Raw genomic sequence first — 13,023 nt, forward strand, 5'->3', positions numbered from 1 at the left:
GACTTTGAGCTTTAGAAAACAAGGAGAGTGGCTGGGAGGGGGAGTCACAGCTGCTTAATCTGAAAGCACCTTTCAGTTTCTTTGCAAAAGTTTCCAAGTCAAGGGGAAAATTCAATACCCAAACATACAAAGCAAGCTCCAGAGGCAAATGTGGGCACTTCTGAGAGCAGCAGTACTCCAGGGTTGGTTCCTAGCCTACAAAAGTTCTGGTGAAAGAGGCTACTGTGAACCAAAGGCCCAGCCTTCCTGCAGAGGAAAAAAGTCAGCAGTTTACTTGGGAATTTGCCACCTCAATACACAGCAAGTGAGGAAGCGGTGAGAGGTGGCAGATGGAAAGGGGTAAGGGGGGCGAGGGGCACAAGCTAGACCCAGACAGCTGTGGTGTTATAAAAATGTAGCAGCCAAGCAATGTGGAAACGGGAGTCTTAAGCATCTGATTAACCGAGAAGCAGCTGTGGTAACTTCTGGACTAGCTTAAAAAAAGAAAAATCAAAATACAGCATTGCATTCAACTGTTAAGCTGACTGCAAGAGCGATCAATGGGTTGAGAATAAAACTAAAGCTCGAGACACTGAGCCTTGCTCTAATGGTGTCGATGGCACAGGGCCATGCTAAGGGGTAAAACCAGGTTATGATGAGTTCCCCGTCTGGGACTTCCAAGAAGCATTCCCTAGAACAGGATCCAAGACAGATCCACCCAATATTTAAATCCAGCCTTTAACAAAGGCCCTGTATAGACACCAGACTAACTAATTTGAGCCTGAAAGGAGACTCCTAAAAGTTTGGATAAACTTAGTTACTTACACTCCTCTATTATAGTAGAAATAGACATGTGACCTAATCATGTAAGGGGTTTTAAATTCAGCCAAAATAACTGGCAAATTTTCCTTGCTAAAATGGTAAAAATGAACTCTCCTAACAGAGTTGCTCCATTGAAATTCTTTACAGTAAATCAATAAATACATCATTCTGTGTAACATATTGATCAAGACAACACATTTTGACCAATTAAACATTTTAGTCAAAAAACACGAGTCTGGAACAAGGAAGAATATACATACATGAAGCCATTTATCACATTAAAATACATAAAAAGCAAGAGTGTAGACATGTAAAAGCTCATTAATTCCACATCTAGATATTTCAACCATTTCTGAAAGGTAGACAGAGGACTCCAGAGTAAAGACTACAGGACTTAACTATTCTAGTAGAGATTTTAGGGAGATTCACAGAACTGCCAATCAGGTGGGTCTTGCGTTATTGGTTATATGATAATCATCTGGGGTTCTATGAGATTCTGGAGTAATGTCTGTTTTGTCTCTCTAAATTGAAAGCATGTCTTTGATTTCACTTGGAAACATTGATCTGTATGCAGCTGGTGCTTATTAGGAGGTGTTAGCTGTCTGTTCAATGTGCTGTAAGAGTGATGTACTGGGCTAATTTAACCCAAATAGCTTTATAATTCTGTCACAACCTCTCTGCAGCCGCCTACTTTTCCTAGGGCAGGGAAATGGAAATCATTTTAAGAAATGGAAAAAGTGTGATTTAAGTAATTCAGCTTAGTTTACTTCCCTTGGGAAAAGGACAGCTAACAACTACTCTCGGAAACTAAACAAGTTGTGTCTGATGTCTATTAGTTATTTAAATTTAGCCACACCTTTAACTAATAAAGAGAAAGTGTCCTAGTCAACTCCAGTAAGGATCAGGGTTCTCTGCTTCTGGCATATCAACTGACTTGAACTCTGAATTTCTCCCAGAGTTGTGCTCAGAATTTTACTGACAGTTCAGCTGACATGGAAAGGTCTGAATGTGGCCGAGTGCGGTGGCTCACACCCGTAATCCCAACACTTTGGGAGGTCAAGGCAGGCGGATCACTTGAGGTCAGGAGTTTGTGACCAGCCTGGCCAACATGGTGAAACCTCATCTCTACTAAAAATACAAAAATCAGGCAGGCGTGGTGGTGTGTGCCTGTAATCCCAGCTACTCGGGAGACTGAGGCAGGAGAATCACTTGAACCTGGGAGGCAGAAGTTGCAGTGAGCCGAGATCGCACCACTGCACTCCAGCCTAGGTGACAGACCAAGGCTCCGTCAGGGTTTGGGGGAAGAGTCTGAAGGCAGCACGGGAGAGATGGTCTGTAAATAATGAAGCCAAGTGTGGGCTGTTTGGAAGTCAAGTGTTCACACACAGGAACCTGTCCCAACATATGAATTACTTCCTTACTGTATTAACATTCTCCCTCCTTAACTTTTCCCTCTCCAAGTCTTACCCTCCTTACCTTCCTCTTCAAGCCTTAACAGGACTGAGTACCAGTAAGGGCACACACAGCCACACCACACACAGCTGAGTGTTCTGGGGGCACTGGTGGTGTTGGTTTGCTAGCTCTCCGCTAGGAGGTCCTTCCAGACACAGCAGCAACCCCCACTTCCTGCTCCTCAATGGCAGCCTCCCTCCAAACCACTCCCAAACCCCAAATCAGCCCCAAGGAGACCAGGTCTTCACCCCACTCAACAGCTTACATCCCACTCGACCAAACGTTGTCAATGACAACATTGCTTTGTTTGTTTTTTAACCAGCATATATAGGGATACCCTCAGTATTTTTAGCACTAACAAAAACAGCTCCAAAGAGAGAAACTGAAACCAAAAGTTTACATCAAGGATCCCCCTTCCACCAAAAAAGCAAATGTTATGCAGCACTAGACCACACCCCCACATCAAAACTGCAGCACAAGCTTTTCTGAACATTTGAGAGAAACCAATTTTCACAGTAGCAGCCAACATGTGAAAATACTTTTATTGCAAAATTGAAGAGTACAGTTCAGCAAATGCATACTGGAATGCTACTATGAGTAATTACACAGGTGGTTATGCAAACACTGAACTGATGCGTCAATCTGGCAGAAGTATAAACATTTCTAGAATAGTATGCAAGGTTCAGTTACCTAGATCTGCTAGCTAACTTCCTTTACCTCTGAAAGAGCTCCCCCAAAGTCAATCATTTTCCAAAGGAAAAGTCATAGTGAGAAATACATTTAAGTAGGCAAGAAAAGAACACACTTATATTAAACCGACACAACCATTTTTAAGTGAGCATCTTACCAGGGGCAGACATGATTATTCTCTTGTGTCCTGTAAGAGGGTGCTGTTGGTTAACTTAATTCAAACAAATCTTTAATCTTGAAAACTTTCATTTATTTGTATAATGCATTATGAGATCTAGTATGTACTAGGCACTATTCTAAAAGGCTGGATATACAGCAGGGAGCAAAATAGGCAAAGATCCCTGCCTTCAGGAGGTTTACATTCTAGGAAAGAGAAAACAATGCATAGACACATAACAAAGCCATGGGGCATGTTCAAAGCTGATCAAAGTGTGACGGAGAAAAATAAAGCAAAATGGTGTGAGGGTGAGGTATTACAATTTTAAATGTCAGGTACAGACACAGAAAAAAGGTAACATTGTACAGAGATCTGAAGAAGGTGAGGAAGTGCCCCAAACTGCATGGAAATCTTAGGAAAGTTTTCCAGGCAGAGGGAACAGCTAGTTCAAAGACACTGAAAGGCCAGGTATGGTGGCTCATGCCTGTAATCCCAGCACTTTGAGAAGCCAAGATGGAAGGACTGCTTGAGGCTAGGAGTTTAAGATCAGCCTGGGCAACACAGTGAGACCACATCTCTACAATTTTATTTATTTATTTATTTATTTTTGTAAATTAGCCAGGCATGGTAGTACAGATTTGTAATCCCAGCCATTTGGGAGGCTGAACTGGGAGGATTGCTTGAACCCAGGAGTTTGAGGTTTCAGTGAGCTGTGATAATGCCACTGTTGCTGGAGCAACAGAGCAAGACACTGTCTCTAAATACATAATACATACATACATAAATGGACACTGAAAGAAGAGAATGTCTAGGCAGTTCAATGATCAACAAAAATCTACACATTTTGCTGTTTCCTAATCTTAAATACTACATCCCACATACATTTCAAAAGTACAAATTTCAAAAGGCTTATGGCCAGGCATGGTGACTCACACCTGTACACCTGTAATCCTAGTACCCTGGGAGGCCAAGGCAGGCGGATCGCTTGAACTCAAGAGATCGAGGCCATCCTAGGCAACAAGGCAAAACCCCATCTCTACTAAAAAAGAAAATGAGGCAGGTGCAGTGGCACATGCCTATAGTCCCAGCTACTCAGGAGGTTGAGGCAGGAGAATCACTTGAGCCTGGGAAGTGAAGGTTGCAGTGAGTTGAGATTGCATCAAAACACTCCAGTCTGGGTGACAGAACCAGACCCTGTCTTTAAAAAAGTGAGGTCGATAGGGGGTAATTCTTCTCCAATATTGGAAGTTTTTTCTTAAATATACAGCATCTGGCACTACTGTGATAAATAGAAATGTATGCATTTTGCTTTCCCACTATCCCTCAGTGCACTGACAGCTTCTTGTCTGTAGTGAGTTAAGTCCCAGAGGCGCTGGGAATATGTTTAGCACCAGAGCAACCAAAGCTAGTAGGCTGAATACAGCACTCAGATGGGCTGCAAGCCAAAGATGCCTATACACGGATTCAAGAAATGATGTGCAAGAATCTCTACCTTTATTCTCTACCCTACAACCATCCTCATCATTTGTGGCAGCATCAAGGTGGTGAAGGAACTCAGCACAGAAAACATTGAAAATGGTAACAAGACCAAAATAGAGCTGGACGGAAAAAATATCCAATCTCTGCACTTCCAAAATAATAATGTGATCCAAGCTTCTTTTTTAAAATTTAAGATTTATAAAAAACAAAAGAGACTTTATTTTGAGTACAGAGGAAGAGAAAAGGAGAACTGTGTCGGTAGAAACAGAATGTGAATACTGGGAATCAGGATGGAGAAAGGCCAAGGCTGAGTGAAAGGAGTCAAGGCTGAGAATCAGAGGTGCTTGGGCCCCCTCCTCACTTCCTGGTCCACCAGTGGTATAGCCTTGGGCATGACACTGTACTCTTCTGGGGTTTCCCTTCCTCATCTACTAAAAAGAATTCATCCCAGCCCTTTGGGAGGCCGAGGCGGGTGGATCACCTGAGGTCAGGAGTTCAAGACCAGCCTGGCCAACACGGCGAAATCCCACCTCTACTAAAAATACAAAAATTAGCCAGGTGTGGTGGCAGGCACTTGTAACCCCAGTACTGGGAAGCTGAGGCAGGAGAATCGTTTGAACCCAGGAGGCGGAGGTTGCAGTGAGCCAAGATCATGCCACTGCACTCCAGCCTGGGCGACAAGACAGAAACTCTGTCTCAAAAAAAAAAAAAAGAAAAAAAAAAAATTCATATAGGATTGCTTTAAAAATTGGCAACAGTGGATTAAAAGCAGCTAGGATGTTAAAAAGCCAATCTCAAAAGGTTACATGTTGTCTAGTTGCATTTATAGAGACTACTTAAAACGACAAAATTATAGAGAAGGAGAGAGTTGGCTATGGTTATAAAGGCATACCATTTGGGATCCTTGTGATGGAACAGTTCTGTATCTTAACTGCAGTGGTGGTCACATAAATTTTCACATGTGAAAAATTGTACAGAACTAAATGTACACACACAAACAAGAAGAATGTGTGTAAAACCTATGAAATCTGAAAAGCGGCAGGGCATGGTGGCTCATGCCTGTAATGCCAACATTTTGGGAGGCCAGGCAGGAGGGTCACTTGAGCCCAGGAGTTCAAGCCCAGCCTAGGCAACATAGTAAGACCCCATCTCTACAAATTTTTTTTTGTTAATTACAGGCATGGTAGTGCATGCCTGTGGTCATAGCTAGCTACATTGGAGGCTGAGGAGGGAGGATCACTTGAGCCCAGGTGGTCAAGGCTCTGCTGAACCATGATATTGCTACTACGGTCCAGCCTGGGCAACAGAGTGAGACCCTGTCTCAAAAGAAGAAAGACGAGAGGAGAGGAGAGGAGAGGAGAGGAGAGGAGAGGAGAGGGGAGGGGAGGGGAGGGGAGGGGAGAGGAGGGGAGAGGAGGGGAGGGGAGGGGAGGGGGGAGGGGAGGGGGGAGGGGAGGGGGGAGGGGAGGGGAGGGGGGAGGGGAGGGGAGGGGAGAGGGGAGGGGAGGGGAGAGGGGAGGGGAGGGGAGAGGGGAGGGGAGGGGAGAGGGGAGGGGAGAGGGGAGGGGAGGGGAGAGGGGAGGGGAGGGGAGAGGGGAGGGGAGGGGAGAGGGGAGGGGGGGAGAGGGGAGGGGAGGGGAGAGGAGAGGAGAGAGGAGAGGGAGAAAGAAGGAAAGAAATCTAAAAAGTGTTAAAGTGTTGATGACTATATCAGTGTTAATTGCCTGATTGTGATACTGTAATACTGTTACGCAACACGTTACCATTGGGAGAAACTGGGTGAAAGGGACACAGAATCATTCTGTATAATTTCTTACAACTATATATCAATCTATGTATAAAACTATACATGATCTTTAAAATCTCTTCACCTTAAAATGTCTGGCATGTTTGGAAATGATCCATAAATGGCATATTGGTCAAGTTATCCTCTCACCTAAAAAGCAGAACTGCTAATTCGTACTTCCCACTAATGAGATTCTAGAGGAAATGCTCAGCAATGTAGCTGGCACCAAGAAAGAGCTCACTCAATGGTCATTATCCTGGCCCTTCAAAACCTCACAAATATCCAAGGAAAATGCAAACACTTTTTTACATAACCAGTGGAGAAACTTACAGAGTTTGCTGGCTCTGAATAATAAACATGTACGCACCAAAATAAAAGAGCCCTCTCAAAGAGAGGGAACCAAAAAATCTTTCGTGGTGTAGAACAGCCTTTTTCACAGTGTTCTCCATAGAACACTAATCCTCTGAGCTGCTCCTAAATAAATAAATACATGGTCCCTGGTCAAATAAATTTGGGAAATGCAGCATATATCATCCCCCTTTGGAAGCACCAATAAAAAAGAAAATCCCTATCCAACTTCACTTAACCCATTTTTCTCCAAATTTACTTGGTCAAAAACAATTTTTAATACCTACTGGCATCCTGAGAAATGCTCCCAAGTCTGGAATTTTAAGTCATTCTACACCGGTCAGGTACTCACTACCTCATTTCTTCACCCATTATGTGCTTGCTTTCTTTGTTTTAGAAACAAACTCTCACTTTGTCACCCAGGCTGGGGTGCAGTGGCGCAATCTCGGCTCACTGCAACCTCCGCCTCCCAGGTTGAGGCAATTCTCATGCCTCAGCCTTCAGAGTAGCTGGGATTACAGGCATGCGCCATCCTGCCCAGTTAATGTTTGTATTTTTAGTAGAGACAAGGTTTCACCATGTTGGTCAGGCTGGTTTCAAACTCCTGACCTCAGGTGAAGTGCCTGTCTTGGCCTCCCAAAGTGTGGAAATTACAGGTGTAAGCCATCATGCCCAGCCCCATTTTGTACTTTAGAAGAGAAACAAATGGGCTTTTCTACAGCTTGTGTAGTGGTTTTTTTGGTTTTGTTTTGTTTTGTTTTTGAGACAGAGTCTCTCTCTGTTGCCCAGTCTGGAGTGCAATAGCACAATCTCAGCTCACCTCAACCTCCACCTCCTGGGTTCAAGTGATTCCCCTGCCTCAGCCTCCCAATTAGCTGGGATTACAAGCATGTGCCACCATGCCCGCTAATTTTGTATTTTTAGTAGAGACGGGGTTTCACCATGTTGTCCAGGCTGGTCTTGAACTCCCGACCTCGGGTGATCCACCCACCTCAGCCTCCCAAAGTGCTGGGATTACAAGCATGAGCCACCGCGCCCGGCCCGTGTAGTGGTTTTAACTATACACAGCTGGTCTTCAATAAATATTTGCTGAATTGGATTCAATAAAAGTACGATCCAGGATGACAACTGTAGGCATTAGGGGAAGTGACTTTTACTGATTTTCTTTTTTAATCTCTCACTTAGTGAAGAAAACAAAGGCACTCCTTTCTGGAACTTTCTGAAGGCTGTCAGAAACTTCCAGGTGCCTAGGTTTTCCACTTATGCCAGTAGTATCTGGCCTGAGGGGAAGCTGCTCACAAGTGGAACAGCAGTCAACAAGCTGATGTGATTATAAGGGTTCTGGGAACCAGCCTTAGTTCACTTTCTGTTACTATAACACAATATCACAGACTGTGTAATGTATTTTTTAAAAGAATTTTAAAAATTTTTTTTATCTTTCTTTTTTCTATTTTTTTATTTTTCTTTTTTGTTCTGTCTTATGGGTCCTGAAAAATAAATGTATTTCTTACAGTTTTGGAGGTTGAAAAGTCCAAACTCAAGGGGCTGCATCTGGCGAGGGCCTTCCTGCTATGTCATAACACAGCAGAGAGCATCATATGGTGAGAGAGCAAGAGCATGCTAGCTCAGGTCTCTCTTCTTATAAAGCCACCTGTACCATCAATGGGAACCCCCATGATGACCTTATTTAACCCTTATTATGTCCCACAGGTCCCACCTCCAAATGCAACCAACATATGGATTTAGGGATTAAGTTTCCAACACAAGAAATTTGGCGGACAATTTCAAACCATAGCAAAGCTCATGACTAAAAATATCCCTACTTATAACTATAAATCCTGAAATTCCTTTAGCAGGATACAAAGCCTTTCATACCAAGAAAAATAAGAAAAAAGTTCTGCCTGCAACCATTCCTAAAACAGGTAGTAAGTTAAAGATAAGTCATTTTCATAAAGATGACTTAAGATTAAAGTCATATAAATGAATTTTGGAAGTCAATGAATTTGCTGAGATCAAGCTTGGAGGGGTAGGGTGGAAGGAGTGTACAGGGGGAGAAAGGTAAAAACTTTTCCCTAGAAGTAGAAGATAAAACTAGTTTCACCTAATTCACAGGCCCTTTAAGACCAAAAACACTGTTTCTATTTAGAGGAATGACCCATATTCTAACTTGCAAAACCATAAACTACCTGCAAAATGTTGCCAGTTTTAAAAGAAAAACTAACCAGAATAATAAATAAGAAAAGAACGTTCTTAAATGCAAACAAGATTTGAGGGAAACCTCAAAATCTATCTTCTACATAAAGATCTGGAAACGAAGACTTTATCATAAGCCCCTAACATAATGAAAACAAGTCTCAAACACTCAAGGGTAGGAAAGCATACTCACCAAGCACACCCCGCCCAAAGCACACTCAGGAATTTTTTAGGAACATTTCCAACATGTTTGAAAACAAAATGGGTTTCAGATAAAACCTTAACTTAACTGGGACAGCCATGCTTCCCAAGCATTCTAGTTCTTGAAGGTTGCTATGTAAAAGTGAGTGATGGTTTGGACATTCCATTACACTTAATAATCCTAAAATCACATGCATATGGCTGTCAGCATATCCATTCCTCAACATGAATAAGGGAAGGTCTAATCACAACATTTCAAATTAGCTAAGACATCAGTTGGGAAGCCCAGGCTGCACACTTCCCACTATGTACGTTACTCTTTCTCAACAGTCCCCCTGCAGTATCACAGGGCCAAATCTCTCCTCTTGGATGCAATAATTTGCGCAGCATTTGCCTTGGCTATCCCAGCCTTCTCCTCTCACTGGCCAGAAAACATGACAGAGAAAAAAAAATTGCCAAAAAAAATTTTCTGGTAGTTGAACTGAATTTGACACAACAAAAAAGTATGTAAGGTTTAGCAGCAATCCCAGTGGGCTTCCAGAAATCAAAGTCCCCACAGACTAAACAAGTTGGAGACAAGAAAATTAAAAATCTGCCTGCTGAATAACTGTCTATGAAAGTTTTCTTACCAGGAGCCCGGTTATCTTTTTAAATTCTCACTCCTCACTGCAAGATGTTCTCCTCTGTATTTCAAAGACAAAGTCAGGCTCTCTTTTCTTCCTTCTTTCCCTCCCCCACTCCTACTACAAGAAATAGTGATTTTTCTAAATTCCTTTTAAAACTGATGGAAGGTGGGAGAAGCCTAAGTATTCCTTCTAATCCAATGTTCTATTAATAGGATTTTTAATGCAGTGCAGGTTTTACAATACTGTAAGGGGAAGACAATGAACAACGACTGTATTGTGCCATACCTGCTCCCCCACCCTCGGGGAGGCTGAATGATGTCTTACCTGGCATCCCCCATTTGGACACTGATACACCTATGACGTGACAGGCCCTGCCAAACTGCAGAAAAAATTCTCCCTTTCACTCTGTTAACACACCTAACATCATTTAGTCCAATAATACCATGTTCAAAAAAAAAAAAAAAAAAGTTAAACTTTTTTTCCTTTTTTTAAAAACAAAGTGCTTCAGTTTTTGCAAAAGACTAAACCATTCAGCCAGACTTGGCCAAACCTTCAATTTACACAGTGGGACACATGATAACAATTGGCCCAAATACCCCTAAGGGAAAAGCCAGACTCATGGATTCAGAAATGAGAAAAATGCCTCCGACTTGCCTTCCCGGTTCCGCCCACTGTGCACATCAGTGCGCCTGCAGGAAATGATTCCCATTTCAGTTTCTCTGTTGCAATAGTAAAGGGAATGCAATCCCAATATCAGGAAAAAAAATTAGCATGCCACTGGAGCGCAAAGGCTGCTGGATCATCAGAGTGCTTCCTCTCAAATTCCAAACACAAACCCACATGCCCGAAACGCTACACTGAAAGTGGCTGTGTGCCTTTGCCTCAAAGTTACGCTCTGCTGAGCATCTTCGTATTTATCTTTGAGCCCTGTACCAGCTTAACAGCTGATCCTTCTGCCCTCTTGGGTCCAGTGTCAAATCTGCCAGGAGAACCTCATCAACAAGCAGAACGAGCTTCAGTGAGCTAGGGGAAGCCAGAGATCAGAGAAGTATGCATCTGAGAAATCAGCCTGCCCTGTCATGAGGTTCTGAAACACCAGCTCACTGAAAAGCACATTAAAGGGTTCCAACAGCAAGGCTGAATGGATGTCAGCACAAATCAGTGAGTCCAAGTCCTTCCGGCTTCCTTTCCTGGCCAGAATGGGAGAGACTTAGCTATAATGGCATTCACAGACTTCTGCCCAGCAGAGCAAGCCAAGAGAGAGCTTTCTATTAGCAGCACCCAAGAAGCCTGTGACCATGGTGCCCAGTGTCCATCTTGGCAGAAAAAAGACACGCTGTGATCCCAATAATAAATGCACAACCACCACAGAATACATTGTACACAGAATGATGATACTTCATATTTAGCTTCCAAAACTGAGCTAAAGGATCAGTATTCTTGGCCACAATGACCATATAATAAAACTGTCATAGTAAGATATTTCTACAGTGCAATGCCTTCGTTCACATGATAGCTATTCCCATCTTTGAATCCTTCTTAAGCTGTTACATTACTTAATTGCATATATACCAAGTACACCTCTTTTGCAGTGCATTCCCAGGCATTATTTCTCAGAAATGCATGGTACACATTTCCACTGTTTGCTACTTAATACTCACTTCAGCAATACATCACTTCTTTATAATAAAATAGCTCTATATGGGGATTCACCAAATTATTTTCCTCCTTAGAAACGTTGTTTGACCTGGGTGAAGAAAGTTCATAATGACCGCTTTATATATACCTTATGATATGCTTTGTAAGTATTGCAATGTTTAAGTACAATAGGAAACATCTTACTTAATTTTCTAATTTTGAATCTTCTTTATCTGTAGCATGTTCTCTAACCCCACCCCCCAAAATAATAGAAAACTTTATATACTTTTTATGCATCACATTAAAGTAATACTTCTCCTACCTGTATATTCCCACTTCTTTTCTATTGCCCACTCATATGTTTTTTATGCATCACATTAAAGTAGTGCTTCTCCTACCTTTATATTCCCACTGCTTTTCTACTGTCTATATAATATGACCAGAAACAAAAGTATAAGCCAATTACAATGCTTCGCCCAGACATGAAATCTATCTTTTACTCTGTGGAAGAAATACTACAGTCAACATAACACTGTCTGCTAGTGTTTTTTAAGACCACAGCCAACACACAAGACAAACTGTGCTCACAATTTTGCTCAGAAATGGTTGGCCCACGCATTAGGTACGCTAAGTTTATTCTTAACCAATATTAATTTTTATTACCAAAAAGTTATTTTAAAATGCATGTGAGTTACTTCTGTGGTACTCCGTATATGGACAAAACCAGTAAGAAAGATAAGTCAGCCCAAGCTGTCAGGCTAAATGCTTACAGTCAGCTCAGTTATAACTGAAAAGGTTCATCCTGCACTGACACCAAATCATAAAATGTAAGATTTCAAACTCTGAGATAATCACACCTAGAAAATGCAACCGAAAGTCATGTACCTGCCATATTGCATTATTTCCACCTTACTGATTAAAGTCGAAATAGGTGTGCTAACTTCATTGACCATCTACTTGTTGAAAACGCACTTTTAACTTAAGAAAGTAGTTCAAGCTTCGTATTTCATTAACCACAGAACTATAGGTTGTTTTACACTGTAGGGAAAAGTTTATCCCTACTCATGATGGAGCAAACTGCAGCTTCTGAAGGCTTATTAAAATTAAAGAATTGGAATAATAACTCCATAAATATCTTTTTTTTTTTTTTTGACACAAAATTTCACTCTGTCCCTTACGCTAGAGTGCAATAGCACCATCTTGGTTCACTGCTACCTCTGTCTCCTGGGTTCAAGCAATTCTCATGCCTCAGCCTTCCAAGTAGCTGAGATTACAAGCATGCACCAACACACTCGGCTAATTTTTTTTGCCTTTTCAGTAGAGATGAGGTTTTGCCATGTTGGTCAGGCTGGTCTCAAACTCCTGGCCTCAAGTGATCTGCCCATCTCGGTCTCCCAAAGTGCTGGGATTACAGGCTTGAGCATCTATGTACTTCTCGACTGTTTTGAGTCGAGAATTCATGAATCTGAAATTTCAAGTGCTTTCAAATTGTAGCAAGGAAACGGAACCTGACAACAACCATCTATGTAGGACATTCCAGTAATCTAATTAATTAAGTTTATTTTAGAGGTGAGTCCTCCTGAGAAAAAATTTCATTCAAATCACAGAATTTCCTCAACCCTTACAGAGTGCCACAAAAACAAAACAAAACA

General features: G+C 42.0%; 2 protein-coding genes across 15 annotated transcripts in view; one reads left to right on the plus strand and one right to left on the minus strand.

Moving 5' to 3' along the window:
* LOC105482551 (capping protein regulator and myosin 1 linker 1) overlaps window positions 1-13,023 on the minus strand; it is a 341,908-nt gene that overhangs the window by 248,879 nt on the left and 80,006 nt on the right. The window lies entirely within an intron of this gene.
* LOC105482555 (cytidine monophosphate-N-acetylneuraminic acid hydroxylase) overlaps window positions 1-13,023 on the plus strand; it is a 353,903-nt gene that overhangs the window by 80,715 nt on the left and 260,165 nt on the right. The window lies entirely within an intron of this gene.

The sequence above is a fragment of the Macaca nemestrina genome, chromosome 5 (genome assembly GCF_043159975.1).
Source record: "Macaca nemestrina isolate mMacNem1 chromosome 5, mMacNem.hap1, whole genome shotgun sequence".
Taxonomy (NCBI): Eukaryota; Metazoa; Chordata; class Mammalia; order Primates; family Cercopithecidae; genus Macaca; species Macaca nemestrina.